This window comes from Conger conger, chromosome 17 (assembly GCF_963514075.1).
Source record: "Conger conger chromosome 17, fConCon1.1, whole genome shotgun sequence".
NCBI classification, from domain to species: Eukaryota; Metazoa; Chordata; class Actinopteri; order Anguilliformes; family Congridae; genus Conger; species Conger conger.
In genome coordinates, this window is record NC_083776.1 from 26251859 (window position 1) to 26273255 (window position 21397).

At 44.9% G+C, this 21397-nt stretch overlaps 1 protein-coding gene across 1 annotated transcript in view; it reads right to left on the bottom strand.

Moving 5' to 3' along the window:
* Nucleotides 1–21397, bottom strand: part of LOC133116290 (partitioning defective 3 homolog B-like) — a 107196-nt gene that overhangs the window by 78310 nt on the left and 7489 nt on the right. The window lies entirely within an intron of this gene.

Sequence of the window (21397 nt, forward strand, 5' to 3'; positions counted from 1 at the left end):
GCTAACTGCACTTTAATGCCCAAACACATTAAACTCATAATGACACAGCTGCAGGAAACCACCTACATTTGCATACGAAAAGGCACATGGGACTTCAGTGGGAAAGGAGGAAGTCTTCTCACTAGCAGGTAGCGCAACATGCTCTCTTAGAGAGACCTCAGCACAGTCCATCTCTCACACAGAGCTCCGTAAGGTATCCACCTCAGAGAACCCCGATCTCACAGAGATCTCAGTATGGTTTCTATCTCAGAGATCTCAGTATGGTCTCCATCTCTCAGAGATCTCAGTACGGTCTCCATCACAGAGATCTCAGTATGGTCAACATCTCACAGAGATCTCAGTATGGTCTCCATCACAGAGACCTCAGTATGGTAAACATCTCACAGAGATTTCAGTATGGTCTCCATCACAGAGATCTCAGTATGGTCTCCATCACAGAGATCGCAGTATGGTCTACATCACATAGATCTCAGTATGGTCTCCATCACAGAGATCCCAGTATGGTCTACATCTCACAGAGATCTCAGTATGGTCGACATCTCACAGAGATCTCAGTATGGTCTCCATCTCTCAGAGATCTCAGTATGGTCTACATCACAGATATATCAGTATGGTCTCCATCACAGAGATCTCTGTATGGTCTACATCTCACAGAGATCTCAGTATGGTCTCCATCTCTTAGAGATCTCAGTATGGTCTCCACCACAGAGGTCACAGTACAGTCTCCATCTCTCAGAGATCTCAGTACGGTCTCCATCTCTCAGAGATCTCAGTATGGTCTCCATCACAGAGATCTCAGTATGGTCAACATCTCACAGAGATCTCAGTATGGTCTCCATCACAGAGACCTCAGTATGGTCAACATCTCACAGAGATCTCAGTATGGTCTCCATCACATAGATCTCAGTATGGCCTCCATCACAGAGATCTCAGTATGGTCTCCATCTCTCAGAGATCTCAGTATGGTCTACATCTCACAGAGATCTCAGTATGCTCTCCATCACAGAGATCTCAGTATGGTCTCCATCACAGAGATCTCAGTATGGTCTCCATCTCTCAGAGATCTCAGTACGGTCTCCATCTCTCAGAGATCTCAGTATGGTCTACATCACAGAGATATCAGTATGGTCTCCATCACAGAGATCTCAGTACGGTCTACATCTCACAGAGATCTCAGTATGGTCTCCATCACAGAGATCTCAGTATGGTCAACATCTCACAGCGATCTCAGTATGGTCTCCATCACAGAGATCTCAGTATGGCCTACATCACAGAGATATCAGTATGGTCTCCATCACAGAGATCTCAGTATGGTCTCCATCAAAGAGATCTCAGTATGGTCTCCATCTCTCAGAGATCTCAGTATGGTCTACATCACAGAGATATCAGTATGGTCTCCATCACAGAGATCTCAGTATGGTCTCCATCTCTCAGAGATCTCAGTATGGTCTCCATCACAGAGATCTCAGTATGGTCTCCATCACAGAGACCTCAGTATGGTCAATATCTCACAGAGATCTCAGTATGGTCTCCATCACAGAGATCTCAGTATGGTCTCCATCACAGAGATCTCAGTATGGTCTCCATCTCTCAGAGATCTCAGTATGGTCTCCATCTCTCAGAGATCTCAGTAGGTCTCCATCTCTCAGAGATCTCAGTATGGTCTCCATCTCGCAGAGATCTCAGTATGGTCTCCATCACAGAGATCTCAGTATGGTCTCCAGCTCTCACAGAGACCTCTGCAGGAGGAGTGCACCCTCTACACCGGGGATCAAGGGCCAACAACGGTTGGGGTGTTTAAAGTGAACCAAACACAAGTGTTCTTTAGCTAGCGAATACATTTAGGTTGCTTCAATCACATTACCCACAAAAATCTAACTAGTGCTAACGAGTCAGCTGACTCAGCTCGGTTAACTCTATGAGAGAGAGTGTGAAGATAATCTGGCCAATCAGGAGCACTAATTACTTGGAGAAAGGGAAACCAGGGCCGGATATAGATTGGAAGGCAAGATGATCCCCGCTCTACACACTGGCCAGAAGACCGGCACTAGGACCAGACTAGACCAGTGGGCACTGTGGTCCAGTGGAGCATCAGTTCATTTACATTTTTAAGGATTTAGCACGTGCTCTTCTCCAGAATGACTTGCACAGCTTACATGTTTTAAACATACAACCCATTTAAACAGCTGGATATCTGCTGAAGCAATGCCAGGTAAGTACCTCGCTCACGGGCACAACAGCACTTGTCATGTTCCACAGCTCTGAACCCCTTTCATACATTTATAAGCTCTGTGTGAAACTCCCTCATTGTAAGCAATAATACTGCAGTATAATTTGCAGTCATTCACTTTAAATTAAAGCTCAAACTTCATGGGCTAGACATCAGATGACAAATGCAAAGGAAGCACAACCATTACTGCATCATATGGTGCTAATGACAACGAGAAACAGCCATTACTACATCACATGGTGCTAATGACACCCACCACAGCCATTTGTCTGCAGACAGCCCCCTTCCTTGTATTATGGAGCATTTCGGCAGAGGCAAGGTTTTCTGTGCAAATACACTCAATTGGGGCTCTCAGTCCTCAGAGAGAGCAGCTGAGAGAGATATCACACCACAATTCTCCGTCTGGGCGGCACGGATGGTGCAGTGGGTAGCACTGCCGCCTCACAGCAAGGAGGTCCTGGGTTTGAATCCCCGTCGGCCGGGGCCTCTCTGTGTGGAGTTTGCATGTTCTCCCTGTGTGCGCGTGGGTTTCCTCCGGGGTACTCCGGTTTCCTCCCACAGTCCAAAGACATGCAGGTTAGGCTGATTGGAGAGTCTAAATTGCCCATAGGTATGAGTGTGTGAGTGAATGGTGTGTGTGCCCTGCGATGGACTGGCGACCTGTCCAGGGTGTATTCCTGCCTTTCACCCATGTATGTATGCTGGGATAGGCTCCAGCCCCCCTGCGACCCTGTTCAGGATAAGCGGGTTAGGATAATGAATGAATAAATTCTCCGTATGCTGACTTCTGGGCCAGAATATTGACCATGTTTCATCCCTGTACCATGGGACAAAAGGGGAAGGTCTAACACACACAGTCCCACCTATAGTTAGTCGTGTACACTATAAATTCACCCTCAAGACCCTCAAGAACACAAAATTGAATTGAACTGTGCTTCCATTGGAGCATTCACGAACCACCCAGTATTGAAAATAACATATGCCCTACATATTAATAATACAAATAATAATAAAACATTTATGTACTTTAATCTTTTTTTAATCCTACATTTTATATAACCCATAAACTGTGTATCTTAGAGAAGCAGCTTCATGTTATCTAGGTACTTTGCAGAGAGTGGAAAGCTACAAATCAGAATATCTAATAAGGGATATTCCATCGCCTCATATACCCATGTCACATTACCAAGGCATTCACTTTTGTGTTCATAGCGAATTTGTAGTCAATGGCAACAGTAAATATCAAGGTGAATATACAAACAAAAGGCCTACATCACAAAGCAATGCAAATACATGACTGATTGATGGTAGGCTAGATCACAAATATTACCAATGATATCACGCTATCAATATGAATATATAGCATACAGAAGCACAAAGCATAAACAGACAAATTACCGATCCGCATGCCCATGCTGGCCCAAACTATAAGGAAGATGAAATGTGAATGCAACACAATACAGTTGCTACCCGAAATCAAATAGCGTCTAACTTACGATTAAAACTGAAACAATAAACATTGAACATCAACGCAAGTACAAACGCCCGAACGATCAAAACAAACTCTCAGAACTATTTCCAACAGGTGCGTGAATCGCAGGCACGCGCAACAGTGAGGTTGCGATTGGTTGGTTTGAAAGGAGAAAATGAGGGGGGAGAGAGCGCACGGTCTGTAGGTCTTATGAACGTTTCTTATGAACTTCGGCAAAGACGCCAACAAAACAGTATTATTATATTCATGTATTTTCACAACTGTTGACATTAAATGCAATGTATACAGTATTTATGCCTGCATGTGACACTTACATTGACCATTCCTGCCTATTGTAGGCAATATTGAATTTCTAGTGTTCATAAGGTAGGTAAATGAATAAACCATGAAGCAGGTCATTGCAGTTGGAGGCGGTTAGCGGCATTGACATTGTAGGCTTTTTTTTTTTCTTTACATAATATAAAAGCTTAAGCAGTGTTCAAATGTAACTACACAACAATGCATCATTTTTCCTGGGAACAGGAGACAAGCAGCAGTTTGGGAGGGGTGAGGAGTCTGTTTGAAATCTGTTCCTGTTACTCATCCTGGAAAACAGGATGTCCCAGGGCTTTATTCTTCCAGAAAAAACCAAAACAGAAAATACATGCTTATACATACTGACCCAGCCCAGCATGCTGATGCATACTGAATCAGGCCTGGCCCACCTCAGACTAAATACATGCTGATGCATACTGAATCAGGCCTGGCCCATCCCAGATTAAATGCATGCTGATGCATACTGAATCAGGCCTGGTCCAGCCCAGCCTAAATACATGCTGATGCATACTGAATCAGGCCTGGCCCATCCCAGATTAAATGCATGCTGATGCATACTGAATCAGGCCTGGCCCATCCCAGATTAAATGCATGCTGATGCATACTGAATCAAGCCTGGCCCAGCCCAGCCTAAATACATGCTTGAATATATGCATATTAAATCAGAGTCCTGACCTGAGACAATGCCTGGTACATTCAAAACTATTCATGTGGAATTAAGCTACTATGACTCTTTTTGCCCCGGGCATCGCCTGGATTCCACCATCATCAAATGTGCATCTCAGTGAGAAGGACTTGGAGAGGACAAACTGAAAAACATTTTACACTGCTGAAAAACATTTACAATGCACACGCACAACATGATTTAACAGAAAGCATGCACACACACACCTGCACATGCAGAGAACTTAGCTTAAAATGTATTTTTACACATACACGCATACAGTACACTACTACACAACACCCACAGCACACATGCACTGGTAACAGCCATTTTTAGAGCACTTCAATTTATTCGAAACATTTTCTCTGAATACAGTTTTTGTGATGGCCTCACAAAACGGCAATGGAGTCACTGAGACCACAAGCTCTGGGTTTTCCACAGCAACTAAAAGATTTTCATACTTTCCCATTCCCCTCTGTCAACTTAATGTTCGATATGGAGAAACTCCAGTGCCGCAAGATTGTTATGGGAGAATGTAATGGCACATAATGAGCCATATTCATGCTGTCAGAAATAGACATGAAGGACTGGAGAGAGCTTTCAATTTCTCACCCAGATCAACAGGTGTTAATGAGGAGTGGTGTTCAGCGGGGAACCGAGCGTACATGCTAAATCACACCTGAGCTTAATGGAACATATTAGCATGTTGACACTTCCCCTTTCAGTGCTTTTGGAAGGTGGAGAAAAGATACAGTAATTAAAATTGCATTGAGACGGAAGTTTTAGAATGAAGGTGTGCTGGAGTACGGTGCGCGGAGCGGAATTTGAAAGGCACCCCTGCGACAAATGACACGGCCTGAAGCCGCAATGCTAATTACGCGCACTCACATTTACGAACTTTTGTTCTTTCCTTCGGTTAATTCTGGAATACATGTAAATTGATTTGAGAGAAATCCATTTCTCCTGCCGAAACCAAGTGGGGACACGCATACCAGTTCTCATTTCAGAAAAGCAGAATAAAAGAGCACCACTGATATCGCAGGAGATGTAGAGCGTCTATGGGCCAGACGTTGTGGAACAGGTTTGCGGTTTCTTCTCATTTACACACCCCAGGGTGAATGCACTGTGGGTGTGCAGGGATAAGCATCAGTCAGCTGAGGAATAGAAACCTCTCTCGCACGTTCTGAAGGCAGGGCCATTCACCAACTACTCTGCATTATTTTAATAGCCGATACTCATCTCAATCGCCTCACTTCGACTGACTGCTAGCAGACCGCTGTACTGCCAATTTAAAAAATGCTGGCAAACCGAGAACTATGGGATATTTTACACTTGCTAGATTAGTAACAGGACACGAGTTTCTGCTTTCTGGAAGCTGTCTTTTTTTCCAATTACAGTGGAGTTATTAGTCTTAATTAGGTAGTTAGATTCTGAAACACACCACAGTGAGGAACTGAGTGTGGAGTGCAGTCATGCAACACTTATTAAAAATGCCAAACCCATTAAACGACGGCGGAAATTAAGTTATAAAGCACAAAAACCTCAAACCTCCCTGGTGTGCACAGTCTGCCAACCTACTATCCTCACCAAAACAGAAATGACAGTTCATGGCGTTCAGGTAATGGCGATTTCTAACAGTTTCATGTTTATCTTTTTTTCAGGGCTTGTTTGTAGTCTGTATGTATTTAGGATTTCTATTTAGTTGTTGGTAAGCAGAATTAACTCGCTGTAGTGCTGGATTACACTCCCGTGTTCTGGTCGTTAGCCGGGTCAGACACTATTGCTGCAATAAATCAGGTGAATACGCTTATGTTCTCTTAGGGCGTCTGCTAAATGAATGTAATGTAATATAATGGAGTGCAGGGGGCTGATCACCCCCACAGCTGCTGCACTGGCTGCCCCCAAACCCCCACCCCCGTACCCCCCACCCTGTCTCAGACCCAAACCATGTAATACACCAGTACGGCTACAGAATATGAAACCCATACGTTTTCATTATGACTGCAGAGGCACTGGGACAGACTCCACCGGTCTGCTATGCGTTTGTTGTATTCCTCCCGTTTCACCAGTAAGCCCCGCCTGTTTGCTTAGGCCACAGTAGGCAGGGAACGCTGCGGCCCATGGATTTTGTACTGTCTGGAGAACGAGCAGTTAATCTCACAGCAAAGAAATTGAGTGATAACCCCTGGGTCACCTACTTTCTTTCTACCAGGAAAAAAAAATGAAATAAATGAAAAAATAAGATTCTTCCATCTGGAACTGTGGTGTCACACACATCACCGAATATTTCAGAGAGCTCCTCTTTTTCTTCCTCTTTCTCCTCTCCCCCCACCCCCCAACCCAGCCAGGGTCACCACAAAATTCACTCATCTGCTAAAGGGTGTCGTAGAACAAATTAAATTCTATATTCTATAGACAAGGCACGGTCAATTAAACTATGCAAATTTACTAATTGCAAAAGCACAGCCATTATAATTTATTATACACATTACTTAACCTCACACTCATTGGGTAAAAAAACTATATGACATTTTCCACAACTGCATCTTTATTTGCAAATTTAGGATCAGGGGGTGAAAATGAGAATATTAAGATAGTACAATGAAACGTGCAATGTGCGAATGTCATTTACCATTATTCTCCCTAGTGCCTGATAGAGAGGGAAAAGATGAACCCTTGACAATGATTACACAGAGGAATGGTATTCAGAATGGCTCAACCAAGGCTGAAGAGACATGCACAACATATCGGGCTGTATGACCACCAGGGGGCAGCAGAGAGCAAGGTGTGGTCAACAGTAAGGTGCATCTGAGAAAAACCCATGGAGGCTAATGGGACAGAAACCTGTGCTTTGCGCTGTAGATAATTATTTTCAAACACAGGAGCCAATCCGTTTTGTTAGTAGTTGCTCTACTGTTTGTTTTATACATGTAGGAGTATACATGTTATTATGTTGCTATTATTATGCATCTTCTATTCTTCTATAAATAGGCAATTTATTGAATGGTATTTACTGGTCACATACTGTATATATATGAAAATGTCCTATTTCAGTTGAATGAGCTCTTTTACACAAACATATACTATGCTTCTTAACCATCTTTATTTTTAAAACAACTAGAGTCAATGAAAACATACTTCTTCAATAAAAGCACTGCATCTGAGCCAACTTATTACAGCAAAAAGCAGAGCTGAATTGACATTTATGTATGCGACAGTGTTATCAGATATATGAGGGTAAGGAGCACTGAAGCTTCAGAGGGAATGGGTTATAATAGGGGAATAATATTATGCTTAGGAAGCTAAGCCTGCAACTACAGTTTTTGGTTCAATTTCCCAACAGAGTACCCCAGAGCAAGGTATTTATTTAGAAAGAATAAATGGCATTCTGAATAATAACGGAACACCAGCAAAATGTAGATTAATGGAGAAGAACTACAACAGGAAGTGTGCATATACTGTATGTGATGATGTCTTAAAGGGATGGTTCACTCTCTGGGGTTTTAACAATTATTTCAGTTTAATATATGTTTTTGATTGGCACAGACAGAAAGGATCATTCCAGAAGTTTCTGATGATCTGCAGGCTTCACAGTGCCTGGTATAGGGGCGATCATAGCCTTATGGGTTAAATTAAAGCCAATCAATAAAAATACACGGCATATCGTGCCAAAGCAGCTTCTTCAGCGACATTATGCTTCCAGAGGTTTTATGTATAAATGGAATTTATTTTTGGTGGGAAATATGTTTTCCTATGAATCATGTAGCCTGAGACTGCTGCGCTCGATGAAGCAAGTGTCCTGGCTTCCTTAAATCAATAGTATAACATGGAGAGAGAAGCAAAAGGCTGCATGAGAGAGAAGACGTAGAAGCAACAATACACCGACAGGACGGGAAAGGATTTGTGCTTGAGCAATTCCAGTTTGTGAGGAAATGCTCCATTTTCAAACTGTAAGTTGCTTGGCTAATGGTATGAAGAAGACAACACAGGCAGTGTGGTAGACCTCCCCTTGGCCAGGTGAACTGCACTAAAACCAGGAAGGGAAAAGTACAACCACTGACATAAAAACAGAAAGCACAGATTTCTTAAATTACTGTGAATAAATTCTGTAATGATAATCAGCTCTCATGTATAAGCCTTGGAGGCATAACATTGTGGGCCAAACCTCTTAAGAGGTACATGAAGTGTTTTTCTTTAAACCACGAACCAGAAATATTGTAAAGCCAGCAAGTTACAACAAACTTCAGTAAGAATTAAAAACATCATTCATCACTCACACAAAAACTGTGTAATGAAAGACACACACTAAATCTGAAATAAAAAATCGAGAGTGAGCAACCCCTTTAATCTCAGAGTTTTAACTGTGTATACGTGTGAGCGTGTGTGTGTGCAGTGCACGCATGTTTGTGTACAGGACGACTACACGTGTCCACTTTTCTACGGATGTCTCTCATGCCTGCAGACTTTGATGGCAATATTACATTTCATACTGCTCAGCCAACTGCGCTATTGAAGGCTGCAGCCGTATTATAGCAGGAGCCCACCTCTCTGGGGTGTATACGAAACGCTGTTCCTCGCTGTCAGGACGGCTTTCATTGTTCACTCTATTCCGCTGCTCTATATTTGACGCTCCGGTTTGTCATTCACAATGACACGAGTCACGGTACACAATGCGCTTGTCATGCCTTTTTGAATGTGAAGCATGAGCCCAAAAGAACGGAAGCCTCCAGGGTGGCAGCGTTTTACTGGGACGTCTCCCCTCTTCCCCGCCCGCGCCCGGCGCGGGCCCTGACAAGCTTCCCTCTCTTTGGGACGCCGCACGCACATCCGAGATGAAAGCTGCGATTTGTGCTATTTCCAGCAGAAATGTATCAGGAATCAAAGTGCAAATGAATCCAACACTCCCAGACCTCGGTGGATTTGCTGCTGATGCAAGTATTTCTTGGGTTTCTTCCCCCTAAAGAAGGTAATCTATTTTAATCTATTAACAAATGAGCCTGATGTGCCTTTGTCAGAGGACGGAACAATGAAGACTTTACCATTTAAGCAATATTAAAGTGCTTTTCCTTTCATTATTTTCTACTTGAGAGGAAAAAAAAGATATTAAGTCTTTTAAGGCCTGGTCTGTCTTTTAAGGCCGAGACCACCAGCAGCAAATGAGAAAGCAGGGTCTCTGTTGAGCTGAATTTGGAGCTCAACAGAGACCCTCCTTTCTCATCTGTGTGGCACAGGCAGTTACTGGTGCAAAAATAGATGTACATTCTGGAACTAAATGTGTACAGTCATGTCACATCACAGTCTGCCATATTGTTTTTCCTCAGCCTGATCCTAGCTGTCATGTTAGGGCACTGCAGGAGCAGGAGGGTGAGGTGCCACTCTCTGTTGCCATGGCAATGTGTCTATCCAATATGAGAACACTTTGCCCATTGCCCCTGCTAGTTCCTCTCTGCGCCCCACCCCATCTGCTGTGGCTTTCGCGTGCACTCACAACCTTCCAATCTCACCAAATCAGAGAGGGCTAGCAGAACATGGCGCCTCTCATCTGACCCCTCTCAGAAACGAGGGTTCATGTTTTTAAACGACAGTGTGCCAGTTCTCAAGGGAGGAAACTAACTCCTCTTCTCTCTCTTTTTCTCCTTCTCTCCCTCATTTTCTCTCTCTCTCTCTCCGCTCGGCGGAGAGTCAACTTCAAAATGTGAAAGGGGATAGAAATGAAAAAGAAAGTAAATTACAGCGGAACTAAGTTACAGGTGATTGTGCTGCTTCTGGGGCAGACTTCAGGGATGATTTCATGCCTTTGTCTTTCGGTGTTTATCTGCCTCTCCAGTGCGGAGCAGTAACCGCGCACCGCTCACGCCCGCACCGCGGAGCTCAGCCCGGGAGAGCCCTCCCAGTCCAGCCACCCCGGTCCCAGATACCACAGCCAACGTCTCCCTTTCATCTCCGGGGGATTGGGAATGCAGGTGAGCACCAGAGTGAAATGTTAAGTCGGAAAAGAGCTGAGTTGCTAAGCTGCTCAGCTTAAGTGGCTCTTAGAGGTGGCAGAAAATAACAGATTTAGATACACTTTAAAACGGCGCGGGAGGGAGGGAGCTGCCGTCAGCTGGCTTTGCTCTTCCTGTCATGTTTCAGGTCCTCGCCCTCCTATCGCATCCAGGTGCATTTCCCAAGCGCTTTTAAATCCTTCAGAAGAATAAAAAAAAGATGTTTTTCAGTATCACATATTTTATGCTCAATTTTCTCTGCCTCTTATGGATTTGAAAAGTGATGGTTACGGTTTCTGAGGCAGCCGGAGTCCAATCGGAAGTGTCACACAGTGGCAGGACAGCCAGTGAAGTGTATGTGTGCTTGTGGGTACGCTAGTCTGTGCGCATGCGTGTGTGTGTGTGTGTGTGTGTGTGTGTGTGTGTGTGTTGAGGGATACATATTTTTGGGTGCAAAATTCTCTGCCCCAGAAACAAATTACCTTGTGAAAAATAATCCTCCCAGCAAATTGAATGTCAGTGGATTATCCTCCCCAGAGAGGCTTGAAAGCACAGTAAGAGAGTGAGCCCACCACGGGATCACCAGCCTGGATCATTCACATACACCAGTGGCTCTGTGCACCTGCACCAACATCCCGTTCACACAGCACCAACATCCCGTTCACACAGCACCAACATCCCGTTCACACAGCACCAACATCCCGTTCACACAGCACCAACATCCCGTTCACACAGCACCAGCATCCCGTTCACACAGCACCAACATCCCGTTCACACAGCACCAGCATCCCGTTCACACAGCACCAGCATCCCGTTCACACAGCACCAACATCCCGTTCACACAGCACCAACATCCCGTTCACACAGCACCAACATCCCGTTCACACAGCACCAACATCCCGTTCACACAGCACCAACATCCCGTTCACACAGCACCAACATCCCGTTCACACAGCACCAACATCCCGTTCACACAGCACCAACATCCCGTTCACACAGCACCAACATCCCGTTCACACAGCACCAACATCCCGTTCACACAGCACCAGCATCCCGTTCACACAGCACCAGCATCCCGTTCACACAGCACCAACATCCCGTTCACACAGCACCAACATCCCGTTCACACAGCACCAACATCCCGTTCACACAGCACCAACATCCTGTTCACACAGCACCAACATCCTGTTCAAACAGGACCAATGTCTCATCCACATAACACCAACATCCCATTCACACAGCAGCAACATCTTATTCATACAGCACCAACAACCCGTGTACACAGCACCAACATCCAAAAAGGACTAGAAAGACTATAATTTAGATTTAAAGCAATACTTTTTAAATGGTAACGATGTCTAAACTGTGCCTGAACCAATACCTTCTTTAAAATGGAGAGCTAGGGATAATGTTAAAGAATGTATTTTTATTGCAAAGGCAAAGAAACTGAACAGTTTAATTGTGTTATTCAATTGAAATAAAATTACACTTTATGCTTAGAATTTATACTGTTTTGCTTTTGGCATTTTCATTTAGCTCCACAGATCCTGAGCAACACAGCCATTCACAGCAGGACAAACACTGTGCAACAACTGACAGGCTCTAACTGAGGCTATGCAGTATGGTGCTGAAATACATCATTATCAGTACAATTATAGAAACCTCGGATGGAATTATTCTTGGGTGGCATCGTCGAAACATTTCCATAAATTCCCAAAATCCCATTCTGTTAATTCAGTGCACTATCTGTCCATCTGTAGTGCTGTGTCTCAGTCAGTTTGTCTGTCTGTAGCGCTGTGTCTCAGTCAGTCTGTCCATCTGTAGCGCTGTGTCTCAGTCAGTCTGTCCATCTGTAGCGCTGTGTCTCAGTCAGTCTGTCCATCTGTAGTGCTGTCTCAGTCTGTCTGTCTGTCTGTAGTGCTGTCTCAGTCTGTCTGTCTGTAGCGCTGTCTCAGTCAGTCAGTCTGTCTGTCTGTAGCGCTCTCAGTCTGTCCGTCTGTAGTTCTGTGTATCAGTCAGTCTGTCTGTCTGTAGTGCTGTCTCAGTCTGTCTGTCTGTAGCGCTGTCTCAGTCAGTCAGTCTGTCTGTAGCGCTGTCTCAGTCTGTCCGTCTGTAGTGCTGTGTCTCAGTCAGTCTGTCTGTCTGTCTGTAGTGCTATGTCTCAGTCTGTCCGTCTGTAGTGCTATGTCTCAGTCTGTCCGTCTGTAGCGCTGTGTCTCAGTCTGTCCGTCTGTAGCGCTGTGTCTCAGTCTGTCCGTCTGTAGCGCTGTGTCTCAGTCTGTCCGTCTGTAGCGCTGTCTCCCTCTGAATTTCAGTATTTCAGTTTCACAGGCTCCTCCACAGTGTGTGCGAGGAGCCTGATGTCAGTGATTTACAGAACAATGTGAAATACAGCTCTTCCTGAAATCAGCTAAATGACAGCACATTAATCCGATTCAAGGAGAAAAACACACGTCGTTAGGGCTGGCATTTTCCCTCACTCGATTTCAGCTGTTTCCACTGAGCGGGGAAGGAATGAATGCACGTCATTAGCTGCATCCGTTGAGTAATGAGTTCCACAAAGGTTTTAATTCAGAGGCAGAAGCAGAGACCACACTGCACACAGGACGTCCTCGCCAGCCAGTCCCCAGCTGAACAGAGTGATTCATGTACTGTACATTGATCGCTAATTACAATCTGCTAAATTTTGAAAACTCTCCATTCACGATACAGTAGTCAGCTGTGAAACACACACACTTTTAGAAAACCACGAAGAAGAAACTGCACATGAAACTGCCAGCTCTTTAAGACCACCAAGGAGAATATTCTCACCCTAGTGAACATTCATCTACCTGCATTTTTCCTCCTCTGACTTCCCACGCCTGGTTTTTCTATGGTGATTTTTTACTCTGAGAAGAGGCACTAAACCCTCCATATGTACAGATCTCACCCGTCAACATCCACTCACGGCACACAGCTACTGTGCCTCAGCTTTTCACAGTAGTGTCAGAGACACGGTGTTGAATTCATTTCTTGCGAGGTGTGAAATTATGTATTTAAATAGAGCTGGGATTGACAGGCATGCATACAGAGAGAGCTGTGTAAATTACGCCTCTTTTAGGGTCAGGGGTTTTAACGAGAGGGGCCAGTACAGGTGAAAGAGACCCCAGCTGTGACCTGTAGTAACCCCTGTCACAGGAACAATCATTAAGCCCTCAAGGAAACCGTACGCCTGTAATTTATTTATCGGGATATGAAACAGTGCATAGAAACGACAGAATACATGAAAGGAAAATGTCATCGTAACCATTCCCCCTTTATTGGTATGCATCCAGTTATTAAAATGCAATGGCTTATTTCCCATGTGCAGTTTCCTGTAGATTTCTCCTTCTCCTGTGCCAACACATGTCCGCGCCTCAGGCAGGGGCAGCAGGGTTTCAGTGAAAACCTGAACAGAGGACCAGGAGAGGAGAGGAGCTGCTTCGTCTGCAAGTTTACAATAACTGATTAAAACAATAAGGAAGACCATGTGATACGAGTTTTCAGGAACCATGTAAAAATCCCCTGTGCAGCTGTGTCTTACTGCACCCTTCTGTTTTCCCTTTGCCGGACAATCTGAATAAAGTGGGCTACCTGCTCTCCAGTAAAGAAACACAATAAGGTCTCTGATTTCAAGCACGTACTGAGCTATATGACAGACAGGGGGCGCTGTTCTCTTCCACTTATTTGATGGGCGATCTATTTTTTCAAGTAACCTGGTCAAATTCCAAACCTGGTTCTCATTATCAGGTCACCACCCAGGGAGTCAATGGGGAAATGGCTTCCTCAAAAATGGGAGCTTGTTTCTGCAGGGACACAATTCAGAGCCTCCCTACAACTACGAGAGTGCCCACACAGTCTCCATATCCATAGTTCTGCAGTCCCACCAAATCTGTGCGCTCTACTCATTTTCATTATTTACATTTTCACCGTCTGTCCTTCCGATTCACTTGACTTCAGATGACATCCAAAAATGAGGTAATCACCGGGACCTCACCAGCATCATCATCAGCAGGCCGGCAGGTCCTGACGTCCGTCGTGCAGTTCTGCAGAAGCACGCACAGGGCTGCGAGTGACAGCTCCGCAGGCCGAGACAGGGGGCCGGCACTCCGGGGGGTCTTCAATCAGGCCCAATCAGCGGCTTTTTAATCAGCCCACCCTCACGTCAGGGGCTCGCCGCGGCCCCGTCAAAGAGGATTCGCCATTCTAATCGCGCCACACCCACACTTAAGCCCAGACCAAACCATACCTGCTGCATATCTATACCTATACCCACCTATACCTACTTACACTCAGACCCAAACGTACCCTCATTCTCCCATAAACACCCCTCTACTCAATAAAGCCACACTCCAGCCCGACACCTACGCCTAACCACTCACACACTGTGCCACTGCACCCCATGCCTAACCTTGTCCCCACTTCACCCTTCAGTCTGACTGTGCAGTATAGTGCCTGCATTCGGGTAGACTATACACACATGTACAATTCACTTGCTGCGTTTCACAATAACATATTGCCACAGGACAAGTTCCAGGTATCCATTGGGGGACTCGGTAGGACAGATGCATCCCGTCTCTCTGTCCTGGAGAGACAGCTTTAAGCCTCCCCGCCCTCCCCCATCTCCACCCCGTAGCAGGCAGGCAGAGTGTGTGAATACAGACACCCAGCGGGCCTAATGGAGTCACAGCCTCCACCTCTGCCCCTTCCAGAGCCCTGTACCCCAACACCCCCCAGCCCTACTGCGCTACTCGAGGGACAAGCCTGATGAGCAGTGCGGAGAGGAAAAGTACAGCTCCTGACTGGATGATTGCGGGCAGCGGGAGATCCAATCAGAGCCTTTCAGAGAGAGTAGGTTGTTGAAGTTGAGTGACAGGCTCTGTGCACAGTCTCCGTAGGGAATTTCTTTCAGGGGGATAGGAGGGTTTGGTCAAAGGCTTGAGTGTACATTCTGAAATTTCAACAACATGCTCTTTTAAAATGATTGGTGTTTTTAACGTCACACTTGCATTTAATTAAACATCTGGCTGCATCTCTGGAGGAAAGCCGTATTTCAGCGTTTAATGAGTGATTTGACAAGCAGTATCTTTACCCAGGGGAACAGTCTCCCTAAAGACTCCCGTGGAATTCTGGGTAAAACATCATGTGGAATTCTAGGAAAAGCTCAACAAGACCGACCTGGATCTGTCACTACTTTAGGACTTAGATGTTCAAATACGCACAATTCTTGACAATGGGAATAAACAACAGAAGATAAACACACAGAGGCTTAAATCTCGGTGTGGCTGTGCAGTTTCATAGGAAGAGAAGGCTATACCAAAGGCTATACCTCTCCAAAAAACCTTTTCATTTCTCATGTCTTCAATTGCTGGTAAGAGCTTCTTTAAAAAATGTTTTTAATTCATAATGCAGCCGATTGCATTTGCAGTAAAGGTGTGTGTGTGTGTGTGTGTGTGTGTTCGCGTGTGGGTGTGCTTATATGTGTGTGTGTGTGTGTGTGTGTGTACATTTGCATAGGAAAAAGAAAAGCACTACACAAGAACCCACAGACAGCATCTCTTCATCTGTAGTATGAGCTTTAGTTATTCGCTTAAATGTCTTCTGGGAGCGAAAATCACCCTTCTGACTACAGAAACATTCTAATAAATCAGCAACAACGGCAACAAAGAGCAAGAGACGGCAATATTCCATCACAGTCCAGTTTAGCGCACGCACGACACCTCGCTCCACACAGCCATCAGTCTGGGCTGATTATGTCATTGTGGAGAAACCGCCCCCCCTCTCACCCCCCAACCCCACCCTCCGATAGGCCTGTTCTCGCCTGCGATCCCTCCCCCATGGCACTAACCAGCAGTAATATTCCTGTTTATCCACACAGACTGCCATCTGCATATCCGCCCCGTTCCACAGGCAATCACATTACAGCCCCCATACAATAAATCACTGACAAACTGTTTATTAAACAAAAAGGGTCTGATTGAATTATTAATGACAGAGATTAATCTAGGGGCCTGTTGTGTTCCACAGAGCACCGCCCCGGGGCCCGGGGGGTTATGGGTAATTTTGGCTTATGGCTTTTTATGTGCATCATTGAGGTGGCGTTAGAGCGAAAGGTGATATGAAATAAAGTCACTAACGACCCCTCGTCAGGATCCTTCATCTCACCGGGTTTAATTTGCAAATGGGAGCATTCTGTGAAACGAAAGGAAATCGATTCTTTTCCCACTGAGAGTGGGGGAAAAATGAGCTCCTCCGCATTATCCTAGAACCTGCACACACTCAACACACATCCCCACTGGCCTGCAAATCTTCAAAAGGAACAACGAGGAGTCACTAAATGAACGGTGAGCGACCTGAAAAGAAAAGTCAGAGTGCCTCACAAAATGGCCGCTGATGGGGGAAATTACGCTGCTCTGGCACCATTGAAATAATCAGCCAAGGTGACAGGAGCAGGCGCAGAGAGACACTGTACGTAATGGATCACCTTTGGTGGATGTTTGGAGGTTCAGATCCTGAGTGGGCCACGCACTGTAATACGGCCATTTTATAAGACTAATGGTGTGAGGGAACAGAAACAAGAGGAGAATGAATATTGGGGAAATAAACACAGGGTTGCATTCAACAGTCTGGCATGCGGTCTACAATGAGACGGGCAACCCCAAAGATACAGGGCGCAGCCGCGGTTCCCTGGAATGACGTAAATCCAGTGGCTTTAACGGCATTCGTTCCTGAACGGGTGGGATATGGAAAAAATAAGCCACGCAAAATTCCATGTGTTGAGTGCATTGTTCTGAAAACAGATTATGATATTAAGATTTGAGAAGTACTGGGTGCTAGAATGGTTTGTGTCAGATTCATTACAAGTTCTACCTCCTGTGACAGGTTTAATCCAGTACTGTATGAGTCCTGGGCCTTGGGGCAGGGTGAGACTGGTTTTATGCAGGTTCTGTACACTAGAGGGAAAGTGGAGGGAGCGTGGCCCTCTTTAACCACAGCACACATATCGTCCAATGCTCTGGCAGTATTCCAAACCTTTACTCCATTTTTTACATTATTGGTACAATCTATGAACACTCAAATGTTCTTAAAAGGAAAAAGGTAAAAAGTGACATTTTTATAAAGAATGACATGCAGTATGCCCTGTCTGTATAATACGCTGTGCCGCTGTTCTGTTTTGCCGAGGGGGGCTCAGAGGGAGGGTTGTTATTACAGGAGTGGGGTGGGAGGATAAGCTGGAAAGTCATGAAAAGGTGAATGTATACTGGAGGCTCTATTCTAAACCATAAATTGTATTTCTTTCACAGATATCCTATATCCTTCTGTATTAAATGTGTTTCCTTTGCACACTGGGGGACACCAACATCCCCCCAGCCCCACCCCAAACTCTCACAAACAAACACCAAGCTAACACAAAATGTTTCACTAGCACTGGGGAGCCTTCCACTCTGAAGCTTTCATCATGAAGTATTTATAGTTGAAATCAAGTTCTGCCAGTCACAGAAAGGTTTTTCCAGGCCGGCCTCATACCATCGTATTGGTAACATCCTCTGATGGTTTTGGAAAAACATCATGAAAATGTGTCAATGACATTTTAAGGATATTATAAATCTAGATATTGAAATATTTTAATCCTTAGTTAGCATGAATGACCACCCACAATTTCAGTAATTTGTGTTACTTGGGATGAAAAAAAAAAGAATATTTATATGACAGTTGAATAATACATTTTCTTTGTGACTTAATAATGCATTTTCTTTGTGACAATGTTCTAGAGATATCCAGGAAACGGGTTTAGTGTCCAACCGGAGTTTGACATTGTTACCCAAACATCATCAAAACATTCTTGCTCTTGGAACCATAAATTGTCAAAATCACAAAAAAAATCCAAACTGCGCACATTTTGTTTAATCCCCCTCTATTTCTGCCACATGTCCTTCATAAATGCACATGTAACCCAGGGCAGCACTGTTCATTCTGTGGATATTACCACTGGTGGTCCATGAATCAGTTTCTAATTATTCCATCTGTGTATCTGGGAGACTGTGTCCCAATACTAAACTGAGATTTATGTCCCGTCTCTCTGAAGCTGCAGTACACGTCTGCTGTCTCATCCCATTGGGCGGGAATTGGGGTAGAATCTGTGGGCACACACAGGAACTCAATGCTTTTACCCTAGAAGGGCCAGAGCTGATGCCGTCAGATATTTGGCTATTAATATTTAAATGAAATTAAATGCAATACTCTCCTCCTTTCGCAGGTTCTCCCTAAATGTTTGGGCTTAATGTTGGTCAAAACAATTGCGTTGTTTAAACTCTGAACAAGTCCCCGTGAACAACTATTTTTATGGGTTAACGTTACTGCTATGAGCATGTGCTGACGTTAGCTACATCATACACACCAAGCACTTACTTGTAAGTTTTATCACCACTGTAATGAAGTAAAAAGGTGCACAAGCTACGTTTTGTGTATTGTCTAGTTCACATGCACACTGCGGTCAAGATACATTCTACCCAGTCTCTTGTTAAATATGTACCACTGAGGATTTATTACATTACATTTCATCATTTGCATTTGGCAGACGCTCTTATCTAGAGCGACGTACAGTTGATTAGACTAAGCAGAAAACAATCCTCCCCTGGAGCAATGCAGGGTTAAGGGCCTTGCTCAAGGGTCCAACGGCTGTGCAGATCTTATTGTGGCTACACCGGGATTAGAACCGCCAACCTTGCGTGTCCCAGTCATTTACCTTAACCACTACGCTACAGGCCGCCCTATTAGCAAAAAGAATATATTTTTGGATTGAAAAAATTCTCATAATTTCACATTTCTCAAAGTCTGATCTTCGTTACGACCCCTAGAGGACATTTGCTTTTGAAACGGCAGTGGAGTGGACGTGTGGGAACATAACCGTGGCTCTGCACAAAAGTGCCCAGAGGTACGTGCCATGCCACGAGACTGGGCTGGTTATACTCTAGAGCTCCATTTCGCCCTCCCGAATGCAGGCTTGGCCGTTCACGATCGTAAAAACTCTGGTGGCCTTTCTAGTGTGTCAAAACAGAAGCATAACTGAACCAAATGTCAGTGGCAGTACAGGTATGGCAAGAGGGTGATAATGTGTAGCCTTTATACTGTGGCCAATTATATACCAGCTATTTTCAATATGAATCAGCACTCTCTAGTTCCAACCTAGCGGTGTAAACATCTCCCTGAGAACTGCCGCAAAAAGTAGTTCAGAGCGAGCTTCCTGTTCAATAGACTGTTTTTCACGTAGCGTAACAGCAGTTCTATTTAATAATCCCCATCCTCAGGTCCAACACCCGCTGCCTTTGTACTCCTGCCCTATGGGACACAGCTCTCTGTCAGACAGCACGACAGGCAGTTTGCTGTGATGTAGAAAAGGGGTGCTTCATCAAGCCTGGTTGAAACCATAATTCAGAAGCAGCAGGGAGGAGCGGGACTAGGGGAGCAGGCCCCAGGGTGCCCAGCCTCCCACAACCTCTCACAAGGCAGGATCTACTCAACACGAGGATCATTCCACATAGTTCCACCACAGCAGTGTGCTCTCAAACACTGCTCACGTTCATCTTTTTACGTTCAGCAAAAATCATTTACACTCAAAGCCCTAAAATAGCTCCAGTGTCTATATACAAACCACTAAGGCTGCAATTGAATTAGCTAGAATCCACAGATTGAAAAAAAAATAAAATAATGAATTCAACCTGCTCATAAATGAAGTACCCTTTTGAATGTATGGACAGTAATGTACACTGATGACAGTGATTTCATTACACACTGAAGATGGGCTGAGCATTGTGCTCTGCTGCCTCATGGGGGAGAGAGTGAGTTTTGATTCCCTGTTTCCACCAGATGGAGGCTGAGGAGCCAGAACAGAGGGAAAGAGGGACAGAGGGGGTGCCATCCAGCATGTACGGGCCCCCCAGGGACCAAATTAGGGCCGATAAACAAAGTTAGGCTGAACACTCAGCAGGGGCCCTTCAGGGGCTCACAGCGGCAGTTTGCAGCCCCCTTACAGACCCCGCCGGTGCTTCAGCAAACACAATAAACCCCCATCACTGCCCATTTAGGGCCCGCTCGGCCTCTCTGTGTGAGCACGCGAGGGCCCATGGAGACCACTGTGGGCCGTGCACAAAACATGCTGAAGGACCAATGTTTATTTTTACTGCAAACAAAAATAAAGCAATCGCCATCATATACCTTCCTCTCTGTGTTTGTTCAGCTGTCTTTGGGGACCTAGAAGAATCTTACACTTTGTGATTTAATGGTTTCACCAGCTCAGGTTGATTGCCTCCACCACAAAATTATAAAATTACTGCATTAGGAAAATTACTGTATCATGTAAATCACTATGTGATGTACTGAATAAGATAAATGACTATTCTGTTTGGTAAAGTCCCTGTGTCAGGTGGATAAAATGTATGTGTGTGCATGTCTGTTTGTGTGTGTTTGTGTGTGTGTGCGTGTGCGTGCGCGTGCTTGTGCTTGTGCGTATGTGCTGGGCCCTCAGGAGTCCCTCTGGGTAAATTTACACTGAAACTAATGATCTGTTCATTCACCCTGTCCAACCACAACCACCACTCCTGCAAAATTACAATCTTTATGGATAATGAATTTTTCATTTTTCTGACGTTGGGGAAACTACGGCCCAGAGGTAACCGTGTTTGTGCCACACACGG